The 17512-nt window shown below is 46.5% G+C and overlaps 1 pseudogene; it reads right to left on the bottom strand.

Moving 5' to 3' along the window:
- LOC135571083 (palmitoyltransferase ZDHHC7-like) overlaps positions 1–16027 on the bottom strand; it is a 54075-nt pseudogene extending 38048 nt beyond the window's left edge.
- Positions 16028–17512: the final 1485 nt, after the last annotated feature.

Raw genomic sequence — 17512 nt, 5'->3', positions numbered from 1 at the left:
CTGCTGCCTGGTTCTGCTGACCAGCGCCTGCTTACTGTCTGCTGCCTGGTTCCACTGACCAGCGCCTGCTTACTGCCTGGTTCTGCTGACCAGCACCTGCTTACTGTCTGCTGCCTGGTTCCACTGACCAGCACCTGCTGCCTGGTTCTGCTGACCAGCACCTGCTTACTGCCTGACAGTAAGGGTCATCGCATTATGTCCATCAGTCTAGAGGCTATAAAGCATTATGTCCATCAGTCTAGAGGCTATAAAGCATTATGTCCATCAGTCTAGAGGCTATAAAGCATTATGTCCATCAGTCTAGAGGCTATAAAGCATTATGTCCATCAGTCTAGAGGCTATAAAGCATTATGTCCATCAGTGTAGAGGCTATAAAGCATTATGTCCATCAGTCTAGAGGCTATAAAGCATTATGTCCATCAGTCTAGAGGCTATAAAGCATTATGTCCATCAGTCTAGAGGCTATAAAGCATTATGTCCATCAGTCTAGAGGCTATACAGCATTATGTCCATCAGTCTAGAGGCTATAAAGCATTATGTCCATCAGTCTAGAGGCTATAAAGCATTATGTCCATCAGTCTAGAGGCTATAAAGCATTATGTCCATCAGTCTAGAGCAGTGGTCACCAAACTACGGCCCGCGGGCAGGATACGGCCCGTCAGCACATTTGGCCCGGCCCTCTGAACAATACCAGAGACGCTATCGAATTTTTTTCCTATTTGGCCTCCAGAAAAAAAATCCTAGGCCCGGCCCTGTCAAAGAGAGAACGGAATAATGGCGAAAAGGTTAGGTAAGAGAAAAATTGATTCAGAATGCAGGGTATTTAACCTGCAGTGGACAAACAATTTTTTTTTTGTTCAATGCAAAGAAAAGGCTGTTTGTCTCATCTGTCAAGAGACGGTGGCGGTATTCAAAGAATACAATCTTCGCCGACACTATGAATCCCGTCACAAAGACAAGTACGATAGCTTGCAAGGCCAAATACGAGCAGACAAACTCTCAAAGCTAAAAAGTGGACTACTATCTCAGCAGAATACATTTGTACGCCAAGCTCAGCTGTACCAGACATCCGTTCGGGCCAGCTTTCGGGTTGCTAAACTGATAGCAAGAAGCGGTAAGCCTTTCACTGACGGAGAGTTTGTTAAGAAATGTATGGATGCTGTCGCGGAGGAGGTGTGTCCCGAGAAGAAAGATGCATTTAATGCCGTAAGTCTGTCGGCGAGTACAATCACCAGACGCGTTGAAGAAATCGGGAGTAATGTATATGCCCAGCTGCAGCAGAAGACGAAAGAATTTGACTTTTTTTCATTAGCACTGGATGAGAGCACGGACGTGCAAGACACAGCGCAACTGCTCATTTTTATTCGTGGAGTTAGCGCAAACTTTGAGATATGCGAGGAGCTGGCAGCCCTCCAAAGTCTCAAAGGGACTACAACGGGAGAGGATATTTTTGACAAAGTGTGCCAAACCATGGAGAAGTTGGACCTGGACTGGTCAAAGCTAGCTAGCATCACGACTGACGGGGCTCCTAGCATGGTGGGCGAAACTCGCGGTCTAATAGGACGCATGAACCGGGGGTTGGAAAAAGGGGTCTCACCGCCCGCTACGAGTCCACTGCCTAATTCACCAGCAAGCACTGTGCTGCAAAGTGTTGAAGTGGGATTCTGTAATGAAGGTTGTGGTGTCGTGCATAAACTTCATCAGAGCAAAGGGACTTAAACACAGGCAGTTCCAAGAATTCCTGTCTGAACTGGAGTCTACGCACGGAGATGTGCTGTACTACACAGAGGTCCGAAGCCGGGGCAGAGTTTTGAGGCGTTTTTACGAGCTGCTACCCGAAATTAACGCATTTCTTCATTTAAAAGACAAAACGGTCCCAGAGCTGATCGACCCAGAATGGAAATGGCACCTCGCATTTTTAACAGACGTGACAGAAATACTTAACAGCCTTAACTTGCAGCTACAAGGCGAGGGGAAACTCATTTGCGACATGTATTCACACATAAAAGCATTTGAGGTGAAATTAGCGCTGCTTTTGGAACAAGTGAAAAAGCGCAACTTCGTCCATCTTCCTGCTACCCAAAACCTGTCGACAGAGAACCCAGCGGTCCCGTTCCCAGCTGAAAAGTGCGTGGAAGCACTGGAAATGCTGAAGGCGGAGTTCGGTGTGCGATTCAGTGAACTATATGTTCATGCAAAAGAAATCCGTCTTTTTCAGAACCCCTTTGTTGCCGACATTGATGAAGCCCAGCCTTCATATCAGTTTGAGTTGGCTGAGTTACAGAACTGTGATGTTCTGAAAGACGCATTCAAGCCCAACAGTCTCATTGACTTCTATGCCGCCCTCCCAAACGACACATATCCAAACATCAAAAAACACAGCAATGAAAATGTCCACAGTTTTTGGCAGCACGTATATCTGCGAGAAAACCTTTTCTCGCATGAAACTGCTGAAAACCCCGATGAGATCAAGATTGACAGATGAACATTTGCATCAGTGCTTGAGACTGGCTGTAACTAGAATGGAACCTGATATTCAACTTCTCACCAGCCAGATGCAGGCCCACAGTTCACACTGATGAACATACATAGGTAAGCTCACTTTTCTGACTTGAATGAGTCATTCTGAGCATAAACAAATATAATCATAATAAAATCTACTGGGATAAAATCCATCTTTACAACCATACTGGTAGTGAAATGTATTGTGCTGTGTAGGTGCTGTATCACTTAGTTCAGTTTCTCAACCTGCTTCTTTTGTGGTTTTCACAGGGAAGTTGATGAGAGAGAGCTGCAAACAGCGGTGTCTACAAGCCTACTGGAACCTACAAAAGGATTATAAGGAAGGAACACAAGAACTTTAAGAGACTGCTCATATGTGTCAGAGAGATTCTGCTCTGGCAACTGAGCTGAACTTTTATCTGTTAAGATTGTGCATGGCACGACAGAAAGTTAATGTTCCATGGCTTTTTTTTCTATGAAGAACCCAGAGAGAGTTATTTAGTTATTATTTATTTCCTGTTTTTTCTGTGAAGAACTCAGAGAGGGTTATTTAGTTATTATTTATTTCATTAATAGTGTTATTATTTGTTTCCTGACTTTTTTTCTGTAAAGAACCCGGAAAGGGTTATTTGGTTATGTGTGGCTTTCTGGAAAACAATAAATTTTTTAAGCTCCCCTACGATCGTCACACTTTTTCTGTTACAAACTGACACCGGCCCCCCATCAGAGAAGGGAAAAGTTATGTGGCCCTCACAGGAAAAAGTTTGGGGACCCCTGGTCTAGAGGCTATAAAGCATTATGTCCATCAGTCAGAGGCTATAAAGCATTATGTCCATCAGTCTAGAGGCTATAAAGCATTATGTCCAGTGTAGAGGCTATAAAGCATTATGTCCATCAGTCTAGAGGCTATAAAGCATTATGTGCATCAGTCTAGAGGCTATAAGGCATTATGTCCATCAGTCTAGAGGCTATAAAGCATTATGTCCATCAGTCTAGAGGCTATAAAGAATTATGTCCATCAGTCTAGAGGCTATAAAGCATTATGTCCATCAGTCTAGAGGCTATAAAGCATTATGTCCATCAGTCTAGAGGCTATAAAGCATTATGTCCAGTGTAGAGGCTATAAAGCATTATGTCCATCAGTCTAGAGGCTATAAAGCATTATGTGCATCAGTCTAGAGGCTATAAGGCATTATGTCCATCAGTCTAGAGGCTATAAAGCATTATGTCCATCAGTCTAGAGGCTATAAAGCATTATGTCCATCAGTCTAGAGGCTATAAAGCATTATGTCCATCAGTCTAGAGGCTATAAAGCATTATGTCCATCAGTGTAGAGGCTATAAAGCATTATGTCCATCAGTGTAGAGGCTATAAAGCATTATGTCCATCAGTCTAGAGGCTATAAAGCATTATGTCCATCAGTCTAGAGGCTATAAAGCATTATGTCCATCAGTCTAGAGGCTGTAAAGCATTATGTCCAGTGTAGAGGCTATAAAGCATTATGTCCATCAGTCTAGAGGCTATAAAGCATTATGTCCATCAGTTCCCAGCCCTACTGCCTTCCTCTCCCTGTATCCTTCCACCCCAGTCTCTTGTGGACCACAGCTCTGTGCGTCTGTCTCCTGTCTAAATGGGTCAGACTGTGGAACAGTCCCTGAACAACCAGCCAGCCAGGAGACCCAGCTTCTTAGTCACCACTAACAGTCCCTGAACAACCAGCCAGCCAGGAGACCCAGCTTCTTAGTCACCACTAACAGTCCCTGAACAACCAGCCAGCCAGGAGACCCAGCTTCTTAGTCACCACTAACAGTCCCTGAACAACCAGACAGCCAGGAGACCCAGCTTCTTAGTCACCACTAACAGTCCCTGAACAACCAGCCAGCCAGGAGACCCAGCTTCTTAGTCACCACTAACAGTCCCTGAACAACCAGCCAGCCAGGAGAACCAGCTTCTTAGTCACCACTAACAGTCCCTGAACAACCAGCCAGCCAGGAGACCCAGCTTCTTAGTCACCACTAACAGTCCCTGAACAACCAGCCAGCCAGGAGAACCAGCTTCTTAGTCACCACTAACAGTCCCTGAACAACCAGCCAGCCAGGAGACCCAGCTTCTTAGTCACCACTAACTGGGTCTCTCTCACCCGTACAGCAACGTTAGCAATCAGAGTGAGACATTCTCCCTAACAGAGACAGTCCCACTCCAATACCAGATGTTCTCCCTAACAGAGACAGTCCCACTCCAATACCAGATGTTCTCCCTAACAGAGACAGTCCCACTCCAATACCAGATGTTCTCCCTAACAGAGACAGTCCCACTCCAATACCAGACATTCTCCCTAACAGAGACAGTCCCACTCCAATACCAGATGTTCTCCCTAACAGAGACAGTCCCACTCCAATACCAGACTTTCTCCCTAACAGAGACAGTCCCACTCCAATACCAGATGTTCTCCCTAACAGAGACAGTCCCACTCCAATACCAGACATTCTCCCTAACAGAGACAGTCCCACTCCAATACCAGATGTTCTCCCTAACAGAGACAGTCCCACTCCAATACCAGATGTTCTCCCTAACAGAGACAGTCCCACTCCAATACCAGATGTTCTCCCTAACAGAGACAGTCCCACTCCAATACCAGATGTTCTCCCTAACAGAGACAGTCCCACTCCAATACCAGACATTCTCCCTAACAGAGACAGTCCCACTCCAATACCAGATGTTCTCCCTAACAGAGACAGTCCCACTCCAATACCAGACTTTCTCCCTAACAGAGACAGTCCCACTCCAATACCAGATGTTCTCCCTAACAGAGACAGTCCCACTCCAATACCAGACATTCTCCCTAACAGAGACAGTCCCACTCCAATACCAGATGTTCTCCCTAACAGAGACAGTCCCACTCCAATACCAGATGTTCTCCCTAACAGAGACAGTCCCACTCCAATACCAGATGTTCTCCCTAACAGAGACAGTCCCACCCAATACCAGATGTTCTCCCTAACAGAGACAGTCCCACTCCAATACCAGATGTTCTCCCTAACAGAGACAGTCCCACTCCAATACCAGATGTTCTCCCTAACAGAGACAGTCCCACTCCAATACCAGATGTTCTCCCTAACAGAGACAGTCCCACTCCAATACCAGATGTTCTCCCTAACAGAGACAGTCCCACTCCAATACCAGATGTTCTCCCTAACAGAGACAGTCCCACTCCAATACCAGATGTTCTCCCTAACAGAGACAGTCCCACTCCAATACCAGACATTCTCCCTAACAGAGACAGTCCCACTCCAATACCAGATGTTCTCCCTAACAGAGACAGTCCCACTCCAATACCAGACGTTCTCCCTAACAGAGACAGTCCCACTCCAATACCAGACATTCTCCCTAACAGAGACAGTCCCACTCCAATACCAGATGTTCTCCCTAACAGAGACAGTCCCACTCCAATACCAGATGTTCTCCCTAACAGAGACAGTCCCACTCCAATACCAGACTTTCTCCCTAACAGAGACAGTCCCACTCCAATACCAGATGTTCTCCCTAACAGAGACAGTCCCACTCCAATACCAGACATTCTCCCTAACAGAGACAGTCCCACTCCAATACCAGATGTTCTCCCTAACAGAGACAGTCCCACTCCAATACCAGATGTTCTCCCTAACAGAGACAGTCCCACTCCAATACCAGACTTTCTCCCTAACAGAGACAGTCCCACTCCAATACCAGACATTCTCCCTAACAGAGACAGTCCCACTCCAATACCAGACATTCTCCCTAACAGAGACAGTCCCACTCCAATACCAGATGTTCTCCCTAACAGAGACAGTCCCACTCCAATACCAGACATTCTCCCTAACAGAGACAGTCCCACTCCAATACCAGATGTTCTCCCTAACAGAGACAGTCCCACTCCAATACAAAATATTCTGAAAAGGCAATAACACACTACTGTAATGCCCATGTTGATAATATGAATCTGTAAAGCAGATAAAATAGAACCAAGAATCAACCTGGTACCTGGTACCCATTACTACCACACAGGAATAGAACCAAGAATCAACCTGGTACCATCACTACAAAACAGGAATAGAACCAAGAATCAACCTGGTACCATCACTACCACACAGGAATAGAACCAAGCATCAACCTGGTACCATCACTACAACACAGGAATAGAACCACGTATCACACCTGGTACCATCACTACTACACAGGAATAGAACCACGTATCACACCTGGTACCATCACTACCACACAGGAATAGAACCACGTATCACACCTGGTACCATCACTACAACACAGGAATAGAACCACGTATCACACCTGGTACCATCACTACCACACAGGAATAGAACCACGTATCACACCTGGTACCATCACTACCACACAGGAATAGAACCATGTATCACACCTGGTACCATCACTACAACACAGGAATAGAACCACGTATCACACCTGGTACCATCACTACCACACAGGAATAGAACCAGGAATCAACCTGGTACCTGGTACCATCACTACAACACAGGAATAGAACCAGGAATCAACCTGGTACCATCACTACCACACATGAATAGAACCAAGAATCAACCTGGTACCATCACTACAACACAGGAATAGAACCAAGAATCAACCTGGTACCCATCACTACCACACAGGAATAGAACCATGTATCACACCTGGTACCATCACTACAACACAGGAATAGAACCACGTATCACACCTGGTACCATCACTACCACACAGGAATAGAACCAGGAATCAACCTGGTACCTGGTACCATCACTACAACACAGGAATAGACCAGGAATCAACCTGGTACCATCACTACCACACATGAATAGAACCAAGAATCAACCTGGTACCATCACTACAACACAGGAATAGAACCAAGAATCAACCTGGTACCCATCACTACCACACATGAATAGAACCAAGAATCAACCTGGTACCATCACTACCACACAGGAATAGAACCATGTATCACACCTGGTACCATCACTACAACACAGGAATAGAACCACGTATCACACCTGGTACCATCACTACCACACAGGAATAGAACCAGGAATCAACCTGGTACCTGGTACCATCACTACAACACAGGAATAGAACCAAGAATCAACCTGCCACCTGGTACCATCACTACCACACAGGAACAGAACCAAGCATCAACCTGACACCTGGTACAATCACTACAACACAGGAATAGACCCAGGAATAAACCTGGTACCATCACTACAACACAGGAATAGAACCAAGCATCAACCTGACACCTGGTACCATCACTACCACACAGGAATAGAACCAGGAATCAACCTGGTACCTGGTACCATCACTACCACACAGGAATAGAACCAGGAATCAACCTGAAACCTGGTACCATCACTACAACACAGGAATAGACCAGGAATCAACCTGGTACCATCACTACAACACAGGAATAGAACCAGGAATCAACCTGAAACCTGGTACCATCACTACAACACAGGAATAGACCAGGAATCAACCTGGTACCATCACTACAACACAGAAATAGAACCAGGAATCAACCTGGTACCTGGTACCATCACTACAACACAGGAATAGAACCAGGAATCAACCTGGTACCATCACTACCACACAGGAATAGAACCAGGAATCAACCTGATACCATCACTACAACACAGGAATAGAAGCAAGAATCAACCTGACACCTGGTACCATCACTACCACACAGGAATAGAACCAAGCATTAGCCTGGTACCATCACTACAACACAGGAATAGACCAGGAATCAACCTGGTACCATCACTACCACACAGGAATAGAACCAGGAATCAACCTGGTACCTGGTACCATCACTACAACACAGGAATAGAACCAGGAATCAACCTGGTACCATCACTACAACACAGGAATAGACCAAGAATCAACCTGGTACCATCACTACAACACAGGAATAGAAGACCAGGAATCAACCTGGTACCTGGTACCATCACTACAACACAGGAATAGAACCAGGAATCAACCTGGTACCATCACTACAACATAGGAATAGAACCAAGCATCAACCTGACACCTGGTACCATCACTACCACACAGGAATAGAACCAGGAATCAACCTGATACCATCACTACAACACAGGAATAGAAGCAAGAATCAACCTGACACCTGGTACCATCACTACCACACAGGAATAGAACCAAGCATCAGCCTGGTACCATCACTACAACACAGGAATAGACCAGGAATCAACCTGGTACCTGGTACCATCACTACAACACAGGAATAGAACCAGGAATCAACCTGGTACCATCACTACAACACAGGAATAGACCAAGAATCAACCTGGTACCATCACTACAACACAGGAATAGAAGACCAGGAATCAACCTGGTACCTGGTACCATCACTACAACACAGGAATAGAACCAGGAATCAACCTGGTACCATCACTACAACACAGGAATAGAACCAAGCATCAACCTGACACCTGGTACCATCACTACCACACAGGAATAGAACCAGGAATCAACCTGGTACCATCACTACAACACAGGAATAGAACCAAGCATCAACCTGACACCTGGTACCATCACTACCACACAGGAATAGACCAGGAATCTAAGTGTCTCAGGACTTTCAGCATGACCCCTAGTGTGTCGCTCCATCACATATTGTGTATTACAGGGGTTTTGAATGTCAAGATAATGATTTTAAACCCCAGAAAAGCTATTTTTAATGGGGGTGTGAAAGTGCTGTCTGGACAATTGTACACGGTAAGTTATGTTTCAGAACAATGACAGCATATATAGGCCTAGCCTAGTGTCAGTGCAGGTCACCACAGCAACAACTAGCCCAGTGTCAGTGCAGGTCACCACAGCAACAACTAGCCTAGTGTCAGTGCAGGTCACCACAGCAACAACTAGCCTAGTGTCAGTGCAGGTCACCACAGCAACAACTAGCCTAGTGTCAGTGCAGGTCACCACAGCAACAACTAGCCCAGTGTCAGTGCAGGTCACCAAAGCAACAACTAGCCTAGTGTCAGTGCAGGTCACCACAGCAACAACTAGCCTAGTGTCAGTGCAGGTCACTACAGCAACAACTAGCCTAGTGTCAGTGCAGGTCACCACAGCAACAACTAGCCTAGTGTCAGTGCAGGTCACCACAGCAACAACTAGCCTAGTGTCAGTGCAGGTCACCACAACAACAACTAGCCTAGTGTCAGTGCAGGTCACCACAACGACAACTAGCCTAGTGTCAGTGCAGGTCACCACAACAACAACTAGCCTAGTGTCAGTACAGGTCACCACAGCAACAACTAGCCTAGTGTCAGTGCAGGTCACCACAACAACAACTAGCCTAGTGTCAGTGCAGGTCACCACAACAACAACTAGCCTAGTGTCCGTGCAGGTCACCACAGCAACAACTAGCCCAGTGTCAGTGCAGGTCACCACAGCAACAACTAGCCCAGTGTCAGTGCAGGTCACCACAGCAACAACTAGCCCAGTGTCAGTGCAGGTCACCACAGCAACAACTAGCCCAGTGTCAGTGCAGGTCACCACAGCAACAACTAGCCTAGTGTCAGTGCAGGTCACCACAACAACAACTAGCCTAGTGTCAGTACAGGTCACCACAACAACAACTAGCCTAGTGTCAGTACAGGTCACCACAACTAGCCTAGTGTCAGTGCAGGTCACCACAACAACAACTAGCCTAGTGTCAGTGCAGGTCACCACAACAACAACTAGCCTAGTGTCAGTGCAGGTCACCACAACAACAACTAGGCCCAGTGTCAGTGCAGGTCACCACAACAACAACTAGCCCAGTGTCAGTGCAGGTCACCACAGCAACAACTAGCCTAGTGTCAGTGCAGGTCACCACAACAACAACTAGCCCAGTGTCAGTGCAGGTCACCACAGCAACAACTAGCCTAGTGTCAGTGCAGGTCACCACAGCAACAACTAGCCTAGTGTCAGTGCAGGTCACCACAGCAACAACTAGCCTAGTGTCAGTGCAGGTCACCACAACGACAACTAGCCTAGTGTCAGTGCAGGTCACCACAACGACAACTAGCCTAGTGTCAGTGCAGGTCACCACAACAACAACTAGCCTAGTGTCAGTACAGGTCACCACAGCAACAACTAGCCTAGTGTCAGTGCAGGTCACCACAACAACAACTAGCCTAGTGTCAGTGCAGGTCACCACAACAACAACTAGCCTAGTGTCCGTGCAGGTCACCACAGCAACAACTAGCCCAGTGTCAGTGCAGGTCACCACAGCAACAACTAGCCCAGTGTCAGTGCAGGTCACCACAGCAACAACTAGCCCAGTGTCAGTGCAGGTCACCACAGCAACAACTAGCCCAGTGTCAGTGCAGGTCACCACAGCAACAACTAGCCTAGTGTCAGTGCAGGTCACCACAACAACAACTAGCCTAGTGTCAGTACAGGTCACCACAACAACAACTAGCCTAGTGTCAGTACAGGTCACCACAACTAGCCTAGTGTCAGTGCAGGTCACCACAACAACAACTAGCCTAGTGTCAGTGCAGGTCACCACAACAACAACTAGCCCAGTGTCAGTACAGGTCACCACAACAACAACTAGCCTAGTGTCAGTGCAGGTCACCACAGTATCTGACCTCGTCAGAGCGTCGCCCCTAGTACAGCCTAGGTATCTGACCTCATCAGAGCATCACCTCTAGTACAGCCTAGGTATCTGACCTCGTCAGAGCATCGCCGCCAGTACAGCCTAGGTATCTGACCTCATCAGAGCATCGCCCCTAGTACAGCCTAGGTATCTGACCTCGTCAGAGCATCACCCCTAGTACAGCCTAGGTATCTGACCTCATCAGAGCATCACCTCTAGTACAGCCTAGGTATCTGACCTCGTCAGCGCATCGCCGCCAGTACAGCCTAGGTATCTGACCTCATCAGAGCATCGCCCCTAGTACAGCCTAGGTATCTGACCTCGTCAGAGCATCACCCCTAGTACAGCCTAGGTATCTGACCTCGTCAGAGCATCACCCCTAGTACAGCCTAGGTATCTGACCTCGTCAGAGCGTCGCCCCTAGTACAGCCTAGGTATCTGACCTCGTCAGAGGATCATCCCTAGTACAGCCTAGGTATCTGACCTCGTCAGAGCATCGTCCCTAGTACAGCCTAGGTATCTGACCTCGTCAGAGCATCACCTCTAGTACAGCCTAGGTATCTGACCTCGTCAGAGCATCACCCCTAGTACAGCCTAGGTATCTGACCTCGTCAGAGCATCGCCGCCAGTACAGCCTAGGTATCTGACCTCGTCAGAGCATCATCCCTAGTACAGCCTAGGTATCTGACCTCGTCAAAGCATCGCCCCTAGTACAGCCTAGGTATCTGACCTCGTCAGAGCATCACCCCTAGTAAAGCCTAGGTATCTGACCTCGTCAGAGGATCATCCCTAGTACAGCCTAGGTATCTGACCTCGTCAGAGCATCATCCCTAGTACAGCCTAGGTATCTGACCTCGTCAGAGCATCGCCCCTAGTACAGCCTAGGTATCTGACCTCGTCAGAGCATCATCCCTAGTACAGCCTAGGTATCTGACCGTCAGAGCATCGCCCTAGTACAGCCTAGTATCTGACCTCGTCAGAGCATCACCCCTAGTACAGCCTAGGTATCTGACCTCGTCAGAGCATCGCCCCTAGTACAGCCTAGGTATCTGACCTCGTCAGAGGATCACCTCTAGTAAAGCCTAGGTATCTGACCTCAGAGCATCGCCCCTAGTACAGCCTAGGTATCTGACCCTCGTCAGAGCATCACCCCTAGTACAGTCTAGGTATCTGACCTCGATCAGAGCGTCGCCCCTAGTACAGCCTAGGTATCTGACCTCGTCAGAGCATCACCCCTAGTACAGCACTCATCGGGTACAAGACATTCAACCAGAGGTCTCTTCACAGTTCAGACACTCATCGGGTACAAGACATTCAACCAGAGGTCTCTTCACAGTCCAGACACTCATCAGGTACAAGACATTCAACCAGAGGTCTCTTCACAGTCCAGACACTCATCGGGTACAAGACATTCAACCAGAGGTCTCTTCACAGTTCAGACACTCATCGGGTACAAGACATTCAACCAGAGGTCTCTTCACAGTTCAGACACTCATCAGGTACAAGACATTCAACCAGAGGTCTCTTCACAGTTCAGACACTCATCGGGTACAAGACATTCAACCAGAGGTCTCTTCACAGTTCAGACACTCATCGGGTACAAGACATTCAACCAGAGGTCTCTTCACAGTTCAGACACTCATCGGGTACAAGACATTCAACCAGAGGTCTCTTCACAGTCCCCGGGTCCAGAACAGAGGCCGGGGAAACACACCGTATTAAATCGAGCCATGACTACATGGAACTCTCTGGTAACCCAGGTAACCCAGGTAACTCAGGGTACCAGATAAAATAACACCTTACTGCACATAGGGCCGTGTCTCTTCACAGTCCCATTTCATACATATTTACACTGTGTTATGTATTAGACCTAGATATTGTGTGTGTGTGTGTGTGCTAACATGTAGACTGTGTGATGTTTTAAATGTATGTATTTCAGTCCTCAACTAATAATGTTCTGTACTATGCATCATGTCATGTTTCATGTGGATCCTTGAAGAGTAACTGATGCTTTTGCAGTGGCTAATGGGGATCCTGATAAATACCAACACCAAATAATCTGCGCAGCAGGTTACCCCCTACATAACTGTAGTAGACACCAGACCTGGGCTACAGGTTACCCCCTACATAACTGTAGTAGACAGACACCAGACCTGGGCTACAGGTTACCCCCTACATAACTGTAGTAGACACCAGACCTGGGCTACAGGTTACCCCCTACATAACTGTAGTAGACACCAGACCTGGGCTACAGGTTACCCCCTACATAACTGTAGTAGACAGACACCAGACCTGGGCTACAGGTTACCCCCTACATAACTGTAGTAGACAGACACCAGACCTGGGCTACAGGTTACCCCTACATAACTGTAGTAGACAGACACCAGACCTGGGCTACAGGTTACCCCCTACATAACTGTAGTAGACAGACACCAGACCTGGGCTACAGGTTACCCCCTACATAACTGTAGTAGACAGACACCAGACCTGGGCTACAGGTTACCCCCTACATAACTGTAGTAGACAGACACCAGACCTGGGCTGCAGGTTACCCCCTACATAACTGTAGTAGACAGACACCAGACCTGGGCTACAGGTTACCCCCTACATAACTGTAGTAGACAGACACCAGACCTGGGCTACAGGTTACCCCCTACATAACTGTAGTAGACACCAGACCTGGGCTACAGGTTATCCCCTACATAACTGTAGTAGACACCAGACCTGGGCTACAGGTTACCCTCAACATAACTGTAGTAGACACCAGACCTGGGCTACAGGTTACCCTCAACATAACTGTAGTAGACAGACACCAGACCTGGGCTACAGGAAGCCCTAGCCTACAGGAAGCCCTGGCCTACAGGAAGCCCTGGCCTACAGGAAGCCCTGGCCTACAGGAAGCCCTAGCCTACAGGAAGCCCTAGCCTACAGGAAGCCCTGGCCTTACAGGAAGCCCTGGCCTTACAGGAAGCCCTGGCCTTACAGGAAGCCCTGGCCTTACAGGAAGCCCTGGCCTTACAGGAAGCCCTGGCCTTACAGGAAGCCCTGGCCTTACAGGAAGCCCTGGCCTTACAGGAAGCCCTGGCCTCTGTCTGTATGGTGTGTAGAACTAGTAGTATTTAAACTAGGTCTAATAGCCATCTCCACAACACACTAACCATATGTAACTCACCTCACAGTGTCCTCTTCACAGTGTCCTCTTCACAATGACCTTGTCCTCTTCACAATGACCTTGACCTCTTCACAATGACATTGAATTCTACTGTCTGTCTACTCTCCTCTGGTCTACTGTGTTGTGGTGGAGCAGGGGAACATGGTTGGCTACAAGACCTCATCCAGGCCCAAATACCTGCGCAGACACACACCATGTTAGACCACGAGCCACAGAAGTGTGTCAGCAATGTGAGGTGGTGGAGTGCCAAGTGTGTGTGTGTATGTGTGTGTATTACCACAGATGCAACCCAGATCTGCACACTGGCGTCTATGCCTTCCACAAGAGCATATTTCCCTGATGGGGACACAAACACACATGTGTCTATGTAGCTTTCTCCCACACCCCTGTCTGGATGTACAAACACATTAAACTACTTGAGTCTAAAGGCCAAATGTGTCATTTGTGTATAATGTGGTCCAGGCCAGGTTTAATGTTAACTAGGCTGAGCATTTAGACACCAACAGTCACAATGAGCTTTGCCCTGAATAACATAGGGTGCGTCCCAAATGACACTATAAAAGGGAATGGGGAGCCTTTTAGGATGCTGTCATGTCTAGGTGCAGCTGTCCACACAACAAAGAGTAGAGAAACAGCACAACCGTGGATGTAGTATCGGGTATCATTCAGTCAAGTTCCACCTTCCTCTGCAGTTGAGGAAACTCACTCATCTCCTAATATTCCGGTCTGGTATGTTGTCTACAAAGCCTGGCTACGGTCACACCCATACACTCTTTAAATAGCCTAGACTAGCAGGCTGTTACATGCTCTGATAGTCATAACCTGTCACTGACTACTCACACATACCACATTGTTCTGATCCAGTCCACATCGTCTCTTTGATTTACTGTGTTACGAGAAGAACACCGGTCATATCTGATCTACTAGCAATTCATTTGATCAACTACTTTCTGAGGAATATTTATTATTGTTTCTTTAGTAGCTAACGTTACTAGTAACTCATGGTGTGAAACGTGATTATTCCCCACAACAACATTCGCCATATCTGTTTGAGCGACAGACACACAACAGCGGGTGTCTAAACGGATTAAAATGGTCAAATACAGTAGCTAAGCCCAGCTACAAATATGAACTACAGCAAACCATTCAAACAAAGAAGAAAGTCATCACTCTTCACGAGTCGTGATTAACGTTAGTTAACATTGACAACATGTTACACCGGTTGTTATTTTTGCCCTAATTGACCAACAGTTGTTTCTAGCTAAATCAAAGCTAGCTAACCGGTTAGCATAACAATACCAAAAGATGTTTATACGATGTTTGTATCTGTGACAACACTGCCAATTCTGTTAGCATAGCTAAGCTCACTGGCCAAACTAACTTAACGTGATCTGTCGCTTCTTACCACAATGTTCCTTGTTCGAGACCAGACGTGGATTTATGTCGTCGGTTACATTTTTATACGGTGTATTATTTTCATCCCAAAGAAAGCCACAAACAACCACCATCTCCTCTCTCTCTGTTTGTTTCTCTCTCTATGTTTCTCTCTCACACACACACACACACCAACAGCTGGATAAATTACTTCCGGGTTTAGCTTTTTCCTGATTGGGCGTTTTAGCAAAGCTGATTTATAGTCAAACTGGTTTCTGCATTGTCCGTACAGTATTTACGGTGATGCCTCTCTGCAGATGCATAGTATTCGTCGTTCTTGCCTTTCGCAGAGCCACAAATAGAACGAGACAGATATTTCACCGGATGTATAAATGTGAAGCATCCGCTTGGGGTTTCCTCTCACTACCAAATAGGGTAGTGAGAGGAAGCCCAGTGGCCGGTAGTGGGAGAAGATGGAAAGAGTTGGATTTTGGCCGAAATTCTGCAAATGTTCTCATCGATGAAACAATTGATTATCAATACAGTTTTCTGTTCCCAAAACGTCAATCTGTTACGAACAGAGTGGACTAAGTTTTGTAGACCTTATCCTTTGCCAACATTTAAAAAAACATTTGCGTTGTTTCGAAGGAGCGCATGGGCAAATTGAGATTTTGCACACACGCACTTCACAGAGTAGGCGTTCCCTAACGGAAATATGCAAATATTTCCTAGAACCAGCAAATAGGATCTCGTTGCGTCGTTCTTGGCTCTGCCCCTCCTTGCATGGCCTGCCCACTGTGACTAATTTTTCCCCATTGGAAACAACAGGCTGTGGTCTATCTTGGGTTAGTCATAAACATCTTTGCCAGAGCTGCTGCTTCTTCTTCTTCGGTATCATGGCATTCACACGTTGTTTGTGCATGCCGCCACCTACTGTGCTGTGTGGTACTGTGTCCACCTACTGTGCTGTGTTGTGTGGTACTGTGTCCATCTAGTCCACCATCTAACATCTATATACCACTATTACATACCACCATCTAACATCTATATACCACTATTACATACCACCATCTAACATCTATATACCACTATTACATACCACCATCTAACATCTATATACCACTATTACATACCCCCATGTATATACCACTATTACATACCCCCATGTATATACCACTATTACATACCCCCATGTATATACCACTATTACACACCACCATCTATATACCACTATTACATACCCCCATCTATATACCACTATTACATACCACCATCTATATACCACTATTACATACCACCATCTATATACCACTATTACACACCACCATCTATATACCACTATTACACACCACCATCTATATACCACTATTACATACCACCATCTATATACCACTATTACACACCATCTATATACCACTATTACATACCACCATCTAACATCTATATACCACTATTACATACCCCCATGTATATACCACTATTACATACCCCCATGTATATACCACTATTACATACCCCCATCTATATACCACTATTACATACCCCCATCTATATACCACTATTACATACCACCATCTATATACCACTATTACATACCACCATCTAACATCTATATACCACTATTACATACCCCCATCTATATACCACTATTACACACCACCATCTATATTACATACCACCATCTATATACCACTATTACATACCACCATCTATATACCACTATTACATACCACCATCTAACATCTATATACCACTATTACACACCACCATCTATATACCACTATTACATACCACCATCTATATACCACTATTACATACCACCATCT

This window comes from Oncorhynchus nerka, unplaced genomic scaffold (genome assembly GCF_034236695.1).
Source record: "Oncorhynchus nerka isolate Pitt River unplaced genomic scaffold, Oner_Uvic_2.0 unplaced_scaffold_788, whole genome shotgun sequence".
In the NCBI taxonomy this organism is placed as follows: Eukaryota; Metazoa; Chordata; class Actinopteri; order Salmoniformes; family Salmonidae; genus Oncorhynchus; species Oncorhynchus nerka.
The sequence above is the reverse complement of the archived record's forward strand: the minus strand, read 5'-3'. Positions and strand labels throughout refer to the sequence as shown.